The sequence below is a fragment of the Ruditapes philippinarum genome, unplaced genomic scaffold, assembly GCF_026571515.1.
Source record: "Ruditapes philippinarum isolate M1 unplaced genomic scaffold, ASM2657151v2 ctg10035_1_1_1_1, whole genome shotgun sequence".
Classification (NCBI taxonomy): Eukaryota; Metazoa; Mollusca; class Bivalvia; order Venerida; family Veneridae; genus Ruditapes; species Ruditapes philippinarum.
In genome coordinates this window covers 18651-35144 of record NW_026855489.1, presented here as the reverse complement: position 1 = coordinate 35144, position 16494 = coordinate 18651, and the positions used below count along the sequence as shown (strand labels likewise).

At 32.8% G+C, this 16494-nt stretch overlaps 1 long non-coding RNA gene across 1 annotated transcript; it reads left to right on the top strand.

The window, feature by feature from the left end:
- The first annotated feature begins 9895 nt into the window (after positions 1 to 9895).
- On the top strand, positions 9896 to 12462 carry LOC132743525 (uncharacterized). Its single transcript, XR_009627583.1, has 3 exons — positions 9896 to 10313; positions 10580 to 10733; positions 11662 to 12462. It is a non-coding gene; the product is annotated as an uncharacterized LOC132743525 (long non-coding RNA).
- Positions 12463 to 16494: the final 4032 nt, after the last annotated feature.

The window sequence follows — 16494 nt, the reverse complement described above, 5'->3', positions numbered from 1 at the left end:
TGTGTCGTTCGACGTTTCTTGTTTTTGAGTTTAGTTTTTTTTCCCTTTTTTGTGGCTTAAATGTTGTGCTGCATTTTTCTTTTTCTTCAATACATGTGAATTTTTTTTATGTTTGACATTTTTGGAAATTTCATGGAGATAATTTTTCATCTCTATGACTTCAAAATTTCACTTACAATTTTTGAGTTGAATTTTTCTTTTTATGTGGCTTATATAAAACTTGCTGCAATTTTTTCTGCAATACATAAAAAAAAAATTTAGGGTTGACATTTTTGGCAACTTCATAGAGGTAATTTTTTCACCTCTATGACTTCAAAATTTCACTTACAATTTTTGAGTTGAATTTTTCTTTTTATGTGGCTTATATATAACTTGCTGCATTTTTTATGCAATACATAAAAAAAAAATATTTTAGGGTTGACATTTTTGGCAACTTCATGGAGGTAATTTTTTCACCTCTATGACTTCAAAATTTCACTTACAATTTTTGAGTTGAATTTTTCTTTTTATGTGCCTTATATATAACTTGCTGCATTTTTTTCCTGCAATACATATACAAATATTTTAGGGTTGACATTTTTGGCAACTTCATAGAGGTAATTTTTTCACCTCTATGACTTCAAAATTTCACTTACAATTTTTGAGTTGAATTTTTCTTTTTATGTGGCTTTTATATAACTTGCTGCATTTTTTATACAAATATTTAAGGGTTGACATTTTTGGCAACTTCATAGAGGTAATTTTTTCACCTCTATGACTTCAAAATTTCACTTACAATGCAACATAGTTGATTTTTTTCTTTTTATGTGGCTTATATATAACTTGCTGCATTTTTTTTCTGCAATACATATACAAATATTTTAGGGTTGACATTTTTGGCAACTTCATAGAGGTAATTTTTTCACCTCTATGACTTCAAAATTTCACTTACAATTTTTGAGTTGAATTTTTCTTTTTATGTGGCTTATATATAACTTGCTGCATTTTTTTTCTGCAATACATATACAAATATTTTAGGGTTGACATTTTTGGCAACTTCATAGAGGTAATTTTTTCACCTCTATGACTTCAAAATTTCACTTAAATTTTTGAGTTGAATTTTTCTTTTTATATGCCTTATATATAACTTGCTGCATTTTTTTTCTGCAATACATATACAAATATTTTAGGGTTGACATTTTTGGCAACTTCATAGAGGTAATTTTTTCACCTCTATGACTTCAAAATTTCTCTTTAAACATGCAACATATAATTTTTGCTTTCAATGACAACATTGGATACAAAAGTCAAGAGTCTGGCTAATACTCTATGAAAATTGCATAGGGGTAAATTTTCAATGCTTTTTAATCCCCCGTCTTGGGACCGGAGAGGATTATAGGAATGTCTGTCTGTCTATCAGTTCATCTGTTTATGTAAATGTCTCTCAGTAACATTTTTCATGATCACTCCATATCTCCTATACCCTTTGTGGTGAATAAAACTTTGTTAAATGCAAAGTTAACCTTATTGAAATAATGTGCAGAATGAATTCTGCAACTGTTTACTGAAGGTCAAGGTCACACTTTAAGATCAGATATTCAAGTGTTTATTTTTATAGTCCCTTCAGAATCCCGTTCTGCCATTTAAAAGATATTTATATTACATTACCTATGGTCAAATATTCACAATATTACAAGTTCTGCAGTTTTGTTTTTATTTGTATTAGAAACAGTAGCATTGAAACATAAAGCTTATTTATTTATTGTTCATCTTTTGAAAGAAAGGTAGCATTAGAAGACCTTTTTATACGCCCGTTTGAAAAACGGGACGTATTATGGGAATGCCCCTGGCGGGCGGGCGGTCGGCGTCCAATTTTGTTCGGAGCATATCTCCTACATGTATGGAGGGATTTTAATGAAACTTCATAGAAATGTTCACCACTATGAGGAGCAGTGTCGCGCACATGAACCAGGTCTCTAGGTCAAAGGTCAAGGTCACACTTAGAGCTCATTGAAAAATGCTTGTCCGGAGCAAAACTTCCACATGTATAGAGGGATTTCAATATTACTTGGCACAAATGTTCACCATTGTGAGACGGAGCGTTGCGCGCAAGATTCAGGCCCTTGCGGTCAAGGTCACACATAGAGGTCAAAGTTCAGATAAAAATATGAAGATGTGTATATGGACCATTTAGTCATCATTTATTGAGGGATTGTAACACAAATTTTCATTATCAAGACTATGGCTGTGATACATATAATTTAGGTCAATATATACAAGGTCAAGGTCATTAAAGATGATGAAATATCCAGATTTTGTCCGGAGCATATCTCCTACATGCATGGAGGGATTTTAATGAAATTTCATAGAAATGTTCACCATTATGAGAAGACATGTCACGCACATGAACTAGGTCTCTAGGTCAAAGGTCAAGGTCACACTTAGAGCTCATTGAAAAACGCTTGTCCGGAGCAAAACTTCCACATGCATAGAGGGATTTCAATATAACTTGGCACAAATGTTCACCATTGTGAGGCGGAGTGTCGCGCCACAAAATTCAGTCCCTGTTGCCAAGGTCAAGGTCACACATAGAGGTCAAAGTTTAGATAAAAATATGAAGATGTGTGTATAGGGACGATTTAATCATCATTTATTGAGGATTGTAACACAAATGGTCATTATCATGACTACGGCTGTGACACATGTACTTTAGGTCAATATATGCAAGGTCAAGGTCACTAAAGATGGTGAAATATCCAGATTTTGTCTGGAGAATATCTCCTACATGTATGGAAGAATTTTTATAATACTTTATGGAAATGTTCACCACCATGATATGTATTGCTCCATGCATGATCCAGGTCTCCAGGTCAAAGGTCAAGGTCACACTTAGAGCTCATTGAAAAACGCTTGTCCGGAGCAAAACTTCTACATTCATAGGGGGATTTCAATATAACTTGGCACAAATGTTCACCATTGTGAGGCTGAGTGTCGCACGCAAAATTCAGATCCCTGCGACCAAAGTCAAGGTTACACATAGAGGTCAAAGTTCAGATAAAAATTTGAAGATGTGTATAGGGACCATTTAGTCATCATTATGCCCCCTTTTGAAAAAAAGGGGGTATATTGCTTTGCACTTGTCGGTCCGTCAGTCCGTCGGTCTGTCGGTCCGTAGACCAAATGGTTTCCGAGTGATAACTAAAGAACCCTTAGGCCTAGGAACTTCAAACTTGGTATGGTGATTGGTCATGACAAGTAGATGACCCCTATTGATTTTGGGGTCAAGGGGTCAAAGGTCAAGGTCACATTGACCTCGTAAGCAAAAACGGTTTCCGATCAATAACTAAAGAACCTTAAGGCCTAGGAACTTCAAACTTGGTATGGTGATTTGTCATGATCAGTAGATGACCCCTATTGATTTTGGGGTCAAGGGTTCAAAGGTCAAGGTCACATTGACCTCGTAAGCAAAAACGGTTTCCGATCAATAACTAAAGAACCTTAAGGCCTAGGAACTTCAAACTTGGTATGGTGATTTGTCATGATCAGTAGATGACCCCTATTGATTTTGGGGTCAAGGGGTCAAAGGTCAAGGTCACATTGACCTTGTAAGCAAAAAACGGTTTCCGATCAATAAACTAAAGAACCTTAAGGCCTAGGAACTTCAAACTTGGTATGGTGATTTGTCATGATCAGTAGATGACCCCTATTGATTTTGGGTCAAGGGTCAAAGGTCAAGGTCACATTGACCTCTTAGGTAAAAACAGTTTCGGATCAATAAATAAAGAACCCTTAGGCCTAGGAACTTCAAACTTGGTATGGTGATTGGTCATGATCAGTAGATGACCCCTATTGATTTTGGGGTCAAGGGGTCAAAGGTCAAGGTCACATTGACCTCTTAGGTAAAAGCAGTTTCCGATCAATAACTAAAGAACCCTTAGGCCTAGGAACTTCAAACTTGGTATGGTGATTGGTCATGACCAGCAGATGACCCCTACTGATTTTGGGTCAAGGGGTCAAAGGTCAAGGTCACATCGACCTTGTAAGTAAAAACGGTTTCTGATCAATAACTTAAGAACGCTTAGGCCTAGGAACTTCAAACTTGGTATGGTGATTTTTCATGACCAGCAGATTACCCCTTTCGATTTTGGGATCAAGGGGTCAAAGGTCAAGGTCCCATTGACCTTGTAAGTAAAAACGGTTTCTGATCAATAACTAAAGAACACTTGGGCCTAGGAACTTCAAACTTGGCATAGTGATTGGTCATGATCAGCAGATGACCCCTATTGATTTTGGGGTCAAAGGTCAAGGTCACATTGACCTTGTATGTTAAAACGGTTTCAGATCAATAATAAAAGAACCCTTAGGCCTAGGAACTTCAAACTTGGCATGGTGATTAGTCATGACCAGCAAATGACCCCTATTGATTTTGGGGTCAAGGGGTCAAAGGTCAAGGTCACATTGACCTTGTAAGTAAAAACGGTTTCTGATCAATTAAGTAAAAACGCTTAGGCCTAGGAACTTCAAACTTTGTATGATGATTTGTCTTGACCAGCAAATGACCCCTATTGAGTTTTGGGTCAAGGGGTCAAAGGTCAAGGTCATGACCAGTAGATACTTGATAACCCCTATTAATTGTTTGATCACTGGGTCAGAAGTCATGCATAATTACCTTATCACATGAATAATTGGCTGCTGATAGGGGGCATACATGTTTTACAAACATATCTTGTTTATTGATGGATTGTAGCACAAATGGTAACTATCATGACTACAGGTGTGACACATTTAATTTAGGTTAATATTTGCAAGGTCAAGGTCACTGGAGATGATTAAATATCCAGATGTTGTCCGGAGCATATTTTCTACATGCATGGAGGAATTTTAATGTTACTTTATAGAATTGTTCACCACCATGAGACGTAGTGCCCTGCACATGAACCAAGTCTCTAGTCAAAGGTGAAGGTCACAGTTAGAGCTCATAGAAAAACGCTTGTCTGGAGGCAAAACTTCTACATGCATAGAGGGATTTCAAAATAATTTTGGCCACAAATGTTCATTCATCATTGTGAGGCTGAGTGCCATGCATAAAATTCAGGTCCCTGCGACAAAGGTCAAGGTCACACATCCTGTGCATATCTTCCCTACTGATTTGTTTTAAGGTTCATTTAACAACACAGTGCCAAGAATAAAAACTTGCTTGCTAGATAACACTTATCCATAATGCCCCCATCTCCATCTAAAGCTTTCGTAAACGGGCGTATTTTGTGACTATGGCACCCTTGTTATTAATATATTTAGTAACCTTCGATAGCGTAAATGATATAAAGCAACATTATTAATACAGTTTCTCAAAAACTTGCAGCTTTTTTTTTCAAACAACACTTAAACAGTAAAGCAATAATTTTTTTTTATTTCAAAGCATTAGAATACAAAATGTATGCAGCTATTTTTTTTAAACAATTGTAGCATTAGAATTTACAGCAAGTATAATTTTTCAAATCCTAAATTAATATTAACTTGAAAAAGGGTAATGCATACCCAAAACTAGTAGGTTTTTAATATTTTTTTAGCTTGTTCCAATGTTGTCATGTGTTCCTCACATATTACTTACTGTCCGTAAATAAATTGTTGTTGTTTAAATGCTATGTGCCAAATTATATGTATTGCATAAATTAGAGTTTCCATCCCATATTTTTATCTTTCATCAAATGTGTAGTTTCAAACAAACATATAGGTTATACATACCCTAATTAAAAAGATATGCATTTTTGGGTAAAATATTTATTTTATTTCTGATTGTTTCACATTTTTAAATTACAAAGTCCTTTATAGTTGATGTTGATTATAGTTATATTGTTTAGTTTAAGGTTTTGGTGGTGCTCAAAGAAACATTTTAATTTAGAATTGTCATATAATTTATGTATGCATAAAAATTTTAGTCTCTAGTCAAATTATAATGCAAAATTTTAGCTAAGATGATAGCACAGGCTGTTATTTCAGGTAATAAACAATATCTACAAAAACAAAGGATTTGAACTGTGATTTTGAATAATAAAATTCTCAGCCAGTAGATATATTTTTACCAAAATTAAAATCATACTTTATTAGTAATCAAATATTATCTAAATGGAAATCAGATTAGGACAAGGCCGGATCCAACAAACTTCATCATATCAACCCCTGTCTTGATAAATCACCAAAATCATTGTGATCATGTAGTTCTTAATTGATAGTGAATTGGAGAATATTTCACTGTTTAACATTTCCTTCTCCATTGCCATGATCTTGCATAGGTTTGTGATATATTCTATAAGAGAACATTTTGCTTCTGCTCCATCAAAAATCCTTCTTGAAGATATAAACTTGTATTTAATTGACTCATTTTGATAAACTTGTCTGCTAGAATTTGACTAACTTTAAGCTTAATATAATATACATACATGTATATTGTTTGGCATGATATAACCAATAATACCAAACAATCCAACATTTTTTTTACAAATTTGTAAGACTTTATTCTCTAAAATTGATATACTTAAAAACTTGGAGATCTATGACAATTTGTCAAATAACCATGGAATGAAAATGCCCAGCAATGATGTAGTTGAACTGTACAGCTTCTGTACTCTTGGTCTATATTTTAAGCTGGATATTTATAGACTCACTTACTTACTTACTAGCGTTCGCAATTACACGACTATGCCAGTATATACAATGAAGGATGTGGTCCGTCTCAGGTCCTCAACATCACCATAAAGCATCTTTTGAAGGATTGTTTCCTGAGGCCACGTCGCAGCTGGCTCCTTGTCGTGTCGCTTACATCTTTGGAGGACATGCTCTGTAGTTTGGTCTTCTTCTCCGCACGGACACATTGGGGATTGAACGAGTCGGTACTTTTTGTTCATGTGTGCGTAAAGTCTGTTATGTCCTGAACGTAGTCTCACCATCATCACTTGTTCTGGCCAGTTCAAAGAGTGATTTGCATCAGGCTCTTGTCTTGGCTTTGTTATTGCTTTGATGATGGTGACTCTCTCCTTGTATGAGACTTTAACATCTGGTTGCTCTGACTGTGCTCCAAATTTAACCAATTGGTCAGTTTCTTCATTCCCAGTAATTGGTATCCACTATATGGCTACGCTGCAAATGGTGCTTAGGTCACTCATTCTCTGGCTAGGTCTGGTGATTTGTTGTCGATCAGGGCTTCCAGGACTAATAGTGCGTCGGTGAGAAAGACAACTGAAGAGACAGCTTCTGTAGAGTCTATGATCATGGAGACTGCCTTCATGAGTGCTTTAGTCTCTGCTCTAAAGTTGCTGCAGTGCTTTCCAGTGGCCATATGGTGTGTAACTTGATGGCCTGATGGGTGTATAATGAGAATACCTACCCCTCCATCTTTGATTGCTCTTGTGGCTGACCCATCTGTGCAGACATGGGTCCACTTGTCATTAGGGTTGTCTTTGTTGATCATGGCAAGCGCAAGACTCTTTTTGATATTCTCACATTCTTGTTTACCACTTTCAAGCTGTGGGATATTGAGTTTCACCTTAATGCCAGACAGGTCATTTGTCAATGTGTCTAGTATGTCTTTTCTGCCCAAGGGAGTGGTAGGAATTGTTAGCTCTGGGGCAAACTTTCTGTCCAGTTTCTTGGCTTCAGTGACAAAGCTGGTTTCGCTTGAGCCTATTCTTTGTATATCCTGCCAGTCTGCTTTTCATGGGGCTATCAGGGATACACTTGAACTTCTCTGCCTGAAGGAGAATCTTGGCCTGCCTTCTTTCCTGTAGGGGTTGTATACCTATTTATACACTAATTCTCATGCAAATTGTGAAATTGATGTCGCTGCACACTGTGGACATACTCTTTGCAGAAAAACTTGCTATTTTATAGCTAACGTGCAAAAAGTATAATAGAGAAATTTTTGATACACAGAATACATTGATACAAAATGTTACAAAGGAAGCTATTGGAAATGTAACGTTCGAGACTGTCTCCATTTTGGATTTTGGTGTTTGAGGTAATACAATTTGGGCAAAAAATAATTTGTGCCATTGTATGTATATCTGTTTTCGAAGCGTGACCGACTTAAAAAGACTGATGTGTCATGTGTTAAATGTTTTAGAACTGTCACCGAAATTTACCGGCATCAGTAATGTACGCAACTTGTAAATTAAGTGTCGACTTAATTGAAAATAACTTAGTGATATAAGTCATTTATATGTTTATTTACATTAAATTACAATGAAATATTTATGCTACTATAGCCAGACTTATCTTTCTTATGAAAAAGAATTTATCTATCACTTTGACAGCCTGTGCCAGATGATGACCTAAGCATGTAAAGTTCGCTACAAAAATTCAGTACATTCTATGCACTTTTTCCCAATTAAGGAATTTTTAATAAATGATTTACATTTGGAGGGATATATAATAACCAACTCTGAAAGAATTGTGTCCACATATCTTTTAATATATCTATATTCCCGGGTGTAGATTTTCCGAGGTTTATGAAAAAAACCATGGAAACTGCTTCAAAAACCTTGGAAAAAAACCAGTTTTACAAGGTTTTTTCTTAATTCCGAGGTTTTTTTTAAAACCTTGGAAAATTTATCCAAGGTTTTTGTATAAAAATCCTTGGAAATAAAGAAAACCTTGGAAACTATCTCGGAATTAAACACTCTGCCAAAAATCAGCTCGGAAAAAGCTTGGAAATAAGAACTTTGTCATTTTTTGCTCGGAAAAGAACTTAGAAAATTTACGTAAAATTTGTTGGAAACACTTTGCCAATATTTAGCTTGGAAATGACCTCGGATAATTGAACTTAACTAAATTTCATCTCGGAAAATGTTAAGACATAATCATGATTTAACTTATAATGGGCATCAAAAGCAATAATCAACAGTTAAAGCAAACTAAGATAACAACCCAACTGTAGATTGCCAATGGATATTTCTTAATCCATGGTCAGAGCAAACAATTGTCCAACAGCATGGAAAGGAGAGATTTGGTCCAGGGAATCAATTTTTAGTATGGACATTGTCAATGGCCAACTTCCTTTTCAATAAATTTGTACTTTAATCTTCTGAAGCCATTTTTGTGGGAGGAACCAATTAAAAAAAATTTAAGTGTGAAAACATGGAAAAGTTAAATACAATGTAAATTCCTTGTTGCCATAAAATACCTTTTATTAATGGCTATAAAGGTATTATAACTAATCATAACAAAGATAAAGATTATTCAAATAACTGATGATCAGAAAGACTTGAAATTTTAATTTTTTTTTTTTTCATATTTTTTTTTTTATTTATAATTATTGTTACTAGATATCTTCTCCATTTTTAAGAATAGATAAAAGAGCAAAACTTATAATTATACAAAAAGAAACAATCAGTGTTTATGTCTATTAGTTTCTAAATGCATCAGTATTTTTCCTGCAGTTTCTTTCTATTATGATATAGACTTAACTTAGGGTTTCTTGACAGCCTGTAAGCAACACTGAAATTAGAATGCTATAAATCTTTAATATATGTTTTATGCCATATAAAATAGTATATTCTACTAAGCAAGTCTGTGACATACATTCAGATTACAATTTACTCTGCCATTAATTATGTGTAAAATAAACATAAATAGTTATTAATTGTCCTTTTAATATATAATTATGTACAATTAATGTGTAAAATATGTATGCTTGATACTTTCTCATAATTAAGATAAATAAATACTGCATCCACTAAGTTTTCACACACAGAATATAACACACTGATCAGATAAAACTAATGGCACCCCAGGTGGTTCCCTCTTATAATCTATGCATGATCAATCTTCTCATTGAGCATTCTGGGATAGACCAGATTGTTCCATGTGATTATTCAGGGGGGAGTCTGGGTTTTTATACAATCCAAAACAGTCTAAAATGACACTGCAACTGTGATTCTCTTATAATTTTCAAGTTTTACTTTTATTTATCATTTGACATATTTGTACCTTCAATAAAATTAATGTAAAAATAAAATGATGATGGCTTTGATATTTTGGGATCACCCCTGTTTCACATTATGATTGCCCCTTCAGTTATACTGTTGAAAAATTTGAATCTCAGACATTAATGGGTCAAGTGGTTATAGTTGGAAGAAGTGCAAACCTGGATTTATTTTAAGCAATTTTGGACATATCTTGTTTTAAATGTTAGGGAGCATATTTTGGAATTTTCAAAGAAAACATTTATCTAAGTGTGACAAGATTCAGGAAATGTTTGGTTGTTGTAATTGAACCTAAAGATCAATGACCTGGGACAGGAAGATAAACAAAAGAAACATGATAGTAAAAAGGTTCAGGTAAATAATTTTAGATACATTTATGCATAAAATCTGTTGTTGTTTTTTTTTCAAATAAGTATTAAATACAAACTATTTTAGATCTATATTTTTAACCTAAATGTAAGCTAGTTTAAATACAATTGTTTAGAGGATATTTTATGAGTATTAATGTTATTTTTGTCTATGATTGTATTGAACAAGATGAGTGCATGAAACTATGATGACATTATTTATAAACTTTCATCTTTCATCTATTATTTGAATCTACAAATTTTTAATTACAGAGTCAGCTTGTAAGCAAGTTTGCAAGACTGTTCCAAACTACAAGAAGATGGCAATCCAGCTTTGCTGTGTTTTATCATAGTATATCATTGGCATCCAGGCATCGATTAAGGAAGCCAACTGTAGACCAGGAAAGGCTTCAAGGAATATACTACAGTATGTTTTTGTTTTAAAACTAGGTTTTGAAAGTTTCAATTTGAAATTTGAATGAATGAAGGTTTCTGGAACTGATTTTTTTATTGATACTTTGTTGGAAATGCTATTAATGTTACATGATGACTCTCCAGCTTTATTGATGCAGATGTCACTTTGAGCAGACAGATACAATTAGTGTAGGCAATCAGAATCACCTTATGAAAAGCGTTATTTTTTTGCAATATTTTTAGAGTGCTTTAGGTTGTAACATCAAGTATGACATTATCTAAAATAATAGTAACAGACATCGTTTCTTTCTTAACATCGCAGAATTGTCACACTGCTTACCAAAGTTTTCTTGAAATCCTGACACTAAGTACTGATGAAGAAAAATAAGAAATCAACATGAAAAAAATTAAATTCACTATTTCAAAACAGTAGACAAACATTTAAAAGTAACTACAGAAAAGGTCATTTGAAAATATTAAAGCCTTCATTTTAATCAATGGTCTTGAACAACTTGTAATTCAAGTAGTTTTGGATTTCACAAAAGTGCTGATTTTTTAAAACAATATATATCAACAGTGAACTGATATTTTTGTCTATGGAAACGTTTAAGGAATGTATCATTTTTTTATTGATTAATAAAAAAGAAATAAAATGATGTAATTCTGATTGCCTACACATACTGAACTGTCCTGAGTATAACCACAGGTGTTCCTTAATCCTGGGCTGGATAGCTCCCTCAGAGGGAAGAAGCCCATCCTCGGGCTTCAGGAGTCAAAAATACAATGTTGTAAGGCAAGTAGTTTGAAGTCTTTGATCCTGACCACATGGAGAGGGAAGCGCCCAATGGAGAGGGAAGCGCCCAGTGGTGATTTTATATAATTGTTTTTCTAACTTCTTTCAATGGCTGTACTTTATTAAATATTTACTTTATTTATTTCAGGAATTGTATCCTGGAGCATTTTCCACATGTGACCCCTGTGATGGTGAGGGAAAAACTAAGGGACATTTAAAAATCATGAAGAGTGAACAGGAATTCAAAAGATAGATATTTGAATACATAAAAATTTAACCGGATACCAAAAAATTATAACTGAACATTGAGTGTAATATTTACCATTAAAGACTTCTAACTTAACTTTTCATTTGTAGTGCATTACTATTTACTTCACACTAACATTAAATGTTTAAGTGAGTCATGTGATCATTTTTTGCTCTGTATTATTACAAAGAAGTTTCTTAATTCCTTAAAAGGACAATATATTTGCTCTTTTCAGAATATTTCATTGGATGTTATATTTTCTGATTTTCCATGGATATTCTAGAAATTTCCAAGGTTTTTGCTCAAATAAACCTTGGAAAATTCTCTGATGCCCTTAAGTAAGAATCCTCGAAAATATAACAGTATTCCCAGTTGTGAGAAACTTTCCGAGGTTTTCATTTAAAAACCTTGGAAAACAAACCACTGAAACACTTTAAAAATCCTTGGAAATCGTTCCAATACTCCGAGGTCACTCATTTTCAAAGGTTTTCTAAACAAAATCCTCGGAAATTATTTTACGAGGTTTTTATTCTGAAATCCTTGGAAATCGTTCCAATACTCCGAGGTCTTACTTTTTACGAGGTTTTTTTTTAAAAAAAACTCGGAAATGTTTTTACAAGGTTTTTCACCCTCTCCCTATTTTTCCAAGGTTTTTTTAATAGCAAAGTTTTGCATTTTCTTGTTCCAATACTCCGAGGTTTTTTTCCAAGGATTTTAGCCAAAAACCTTGGAAAATCTACACCCGGGTACGTACATGTCAGTAATGTACGCGTTTGTAATGTTCAATACAATAAAAATGTAACATGGCTTTAGTATACTTAATTTTCAATTACACAAACAAGTTAAACATTTTTGTGATATACTCATAGATGCAGCATAAATATATACATCCTTTGTACTTTACAGTAATAATCAGATTTTCTTAATTTTGTATAAGTACAGCTTTAGAGTCTAGAGTTACTGAATATCAGATTCTAGCAACTACAAAAACAAAGATGTAATATGTTTAATATTAATTATTATATGTTTAATATTAATTTTCATCTAAAGCCAGAATTTGTATGCAAGGTTTTCTTACTAAAGCTGTTTAGATATAGGTTATAAGTGATATGCCTTTCATTATAGGTATTGTAATGTTCACTACTAAATGCGTATATTTAGATGAAACAATATTGTTGATTATCATCTAAATCAGTTTCAAACCCGAATTATGTTTCACCGCATTAGTTAAAAAAAACTAAAATTATAAACACACAAAATAATAATAACTAGTCGTCTACAATATTATACACATAATAGCGTGTGCAACATATTATAACTATGTATCAAACATTACAATATCGGTATCGAACATTACATGCAGATCTTGAAAACTTTCTTCATCTCTACAGTCATGTATGGTGAAGTCGGTAGAGGGGGTATGGGTATTACCAAACATGCGTGTATTGCGGAACACAATTTTCTTTACACCATAACCTTCTTAATATTCCTCAAATAAAGCAGTGACATCATAAACATGATGTCACTTTCTTTCCCGACATATCTGTTATATTTCCATTGTGACCCTTGACGAAGCAAAGATTTTCAAGACTAAAATACCACGACACTTGACAAGTAGGTACTCTGTTACAGATATTCTAATTTTAGATACCTGACGTCATAAGGTTATATGGTCCTGTGATTTCGCTAAATCACATGTTTTTTGTTATTTGTAAAACTAATACATGTACTGTGATATGGGAAAAATAACTCCATATGTCACTTAGATATTCATTTACTGAATAATTTGCATGTTTGGAATTACAAGCAGTTAAATTTGGTCATGCGTGAATTACGGAATACAGTGCTTACAATGATTAAACCACACACTTAAGTTATAAATTTATCTAAATACAATTATAGTAGTAAAATAAATAAATAAAATAAAAATAATTAATAAATAAATGAAATAATTAATTAATAATTAATCAATTGATTAAAAATAACATGTATAAGTATTTCTGTTAAGACTGTTCAGGTCTGTGTATTATTTGCATGACAGTTAAATTTTGTCATGCGTGAATTACTGAACACAGTTCTTACATTATGATAAAAACAACACAGTTATGTTATAAATTTATCTAAAAACAATTATAGTAGTAAAATAGATAATTCTATACATCTAAATAAATAAGTAAACAAATGAAATAATTGATCAATTATTAATCAATTAATTAAAATTAACATGTATGTGTATTTCTGTTAAGACTGTCCAGGTCTGTGTATTTCTATTCATTTCCTTTAAGTCTGTCCATGTATGACCATTTCTGTTAGGTCTGTCAACGTATGTGTATTTCTGTTAAGTCCATCCATGTATGCGTATTTCTGTGTATTTCATTAAGTATGTCCATGTATGTGTATTTCTGTTAAGTCTGTCAACATATGTATATTTCTGTTTAAGTATGTCCATGTATGTGTATTTCTGTGTATTTCCTTAAGACTGTCCATGTATGTTTATTTCTTTTTAGTCTGTCTATGTATGTGTATTTCTGTTATTTGATTCATTCATTTGTTCATTCAACCAATCATTTAACAAATAGATAGAAAGATAAATAAATAAATGAATAAGTAGATAAATTAATATATAAATAGCTCTAGTAAGTACAAGTACAGAAGTATAGCTGGAATTCCTTTTGAGTACAAATATTGTTAAGATCTTATGGTCAGCTGTTATTGAATAAAAATTAATTGATCTTTAAATCATTTATTATTTACACATTTGAACACGTAATACATTGTTCAATAGTGAATACTTGTGAAATATATATTTCTTGCACAATAATGAAATGATATCGTTATAAATCGATCTATATTTCAATTGAAGATTTACATTTTTTGTAAGAAGTTGGCAGTGTTCGGAAATACATGCATGTGTGTTCGGTATTACACACATATGGTCGGTAATAGAAGCAGTCAGGGTCTTATATATGAAATGTCTAACTCTTTATAAAATGTGTGTAGATAGGTGTTTCTTGCATGTAAATGTAAAAGAAAACTCATATTCATCAAATGTCAATTGAAAATCGTGAGGTACTTTGTGTATTACCTAATACTACTTATTTCACCTTAAGTGTTCGGTATTATCCACACCCGCTCTATTAGAAAAATGTAGCAATTGCACTGACAAGTGTAGAAGGAAAATACAATGTTTGCTCTTTGTAATTGAAGTATTTTAAATTAGGTAGGAAGCACATAATAATTGACAATTTAAATACATTTTTATCTATATAATGGGCTAGTATGATGCTCTTTCTTGAAATGTTCTGTTCAAATCTTATAATTTGATGTAGCTTTAATAATATCAAAGGCATGAATTGTAATATATGTGTTGTTATTCTGCACTTTGCATTATATGCCCACGGTCTGAGTAAATATGTTTTATTACATTGATATTAATATAAAGTACAGGTATATAACTTCTTTTGTATGTCGGATACATAGTTATACTGGTGAGTTACTTTGTCCGTGCAATATTATTTACCCATGCTATTAAATCAAGCTTAATGAACACACCTAATAAAATAAAGTTTAAACTTAAAAATGGATTATATAATAAAATGATAATAATAATAACTATTACTATTATTACCCACAACAAATATTTTTACAGGATTCCGTAATCATGGTAATGTCCAAGACAATTAATGTTCTGTCAAAAAGAACCTACCACAAAACTTTAATCAGTTATTTTGTTTGCAAAGTTTGTTTTCATCACTTTATTAAAATTGAAGTAAGGTTTAAACAAAACATAAGAACAAATAAATGGAATCATAGAATTGATATCCATCATTGAAAATTCCGCATTTTAGATAAAAGTACTTTTGTAGAATTGCGTTTTATTATGCCCAAGCCATATAATGGCCGGGCATATAGTGTTACCCTGTTTTGTCCTTCCGTCCTTCTGTCCTTCCATCATTCTGTCCTTCCGTCATCATCAGTTTCCGTTCATTATCTTAGTAACGGTTGCACATATCAACATAAATTTAAGCTGTGGATATGTCATGAAAAAATACAGGTCAAGTTCGAATTTGGTCATGGTTTGATGATTTTTGGCAGAGTTATGCCCCTTTTACTTTGAAAATAACATGAAATTTTCAGTTTCCGTTCATTATCTTCCCAACGGTACAACAGATTCAACTCAAACTTGACATATGGATATGTTATGAGAAAATACAGGTCAAGTTCGAATTTGGTCATGGTTGGATAATTTTTGGCAGAGTTATGCCCCTTTTACTTTGAAAATAATATGAAATTTTCAGTTTCTGTTCATTATCTTCAGAATGGTACAACACATTCAACTCAAACTTGACATATGGATACGTCAAAGAAATGCGCAGGTCAAGTTTGAATTTGGTCATGGTTCAATGATTTTTAGCAGAGTTATGCCCCTTTCACTTTGAAAATAATATGAAATTTTCAGTTTTCGTTTATTATCTCCCGAACAGTATTACACATTCAACTCAAATTTGACATATGGATATGTCAATGGAATGTGCAGGCCAACTTTGAATTTGGTCATGGTTCAATGTTTTTTTGGCAGAGTAATGCCCCTTTCTCTTTGAAAATAATATGAAATTTACAGTTTCTGTTCATTATCTCCCCAACAGTGTTACATATTCAACTCAAATTTGACGTATGGATATGTCAAAGGATTGCGCAGGCCAACTTTGAATTTGGTCATGGTTCAATGTTTTT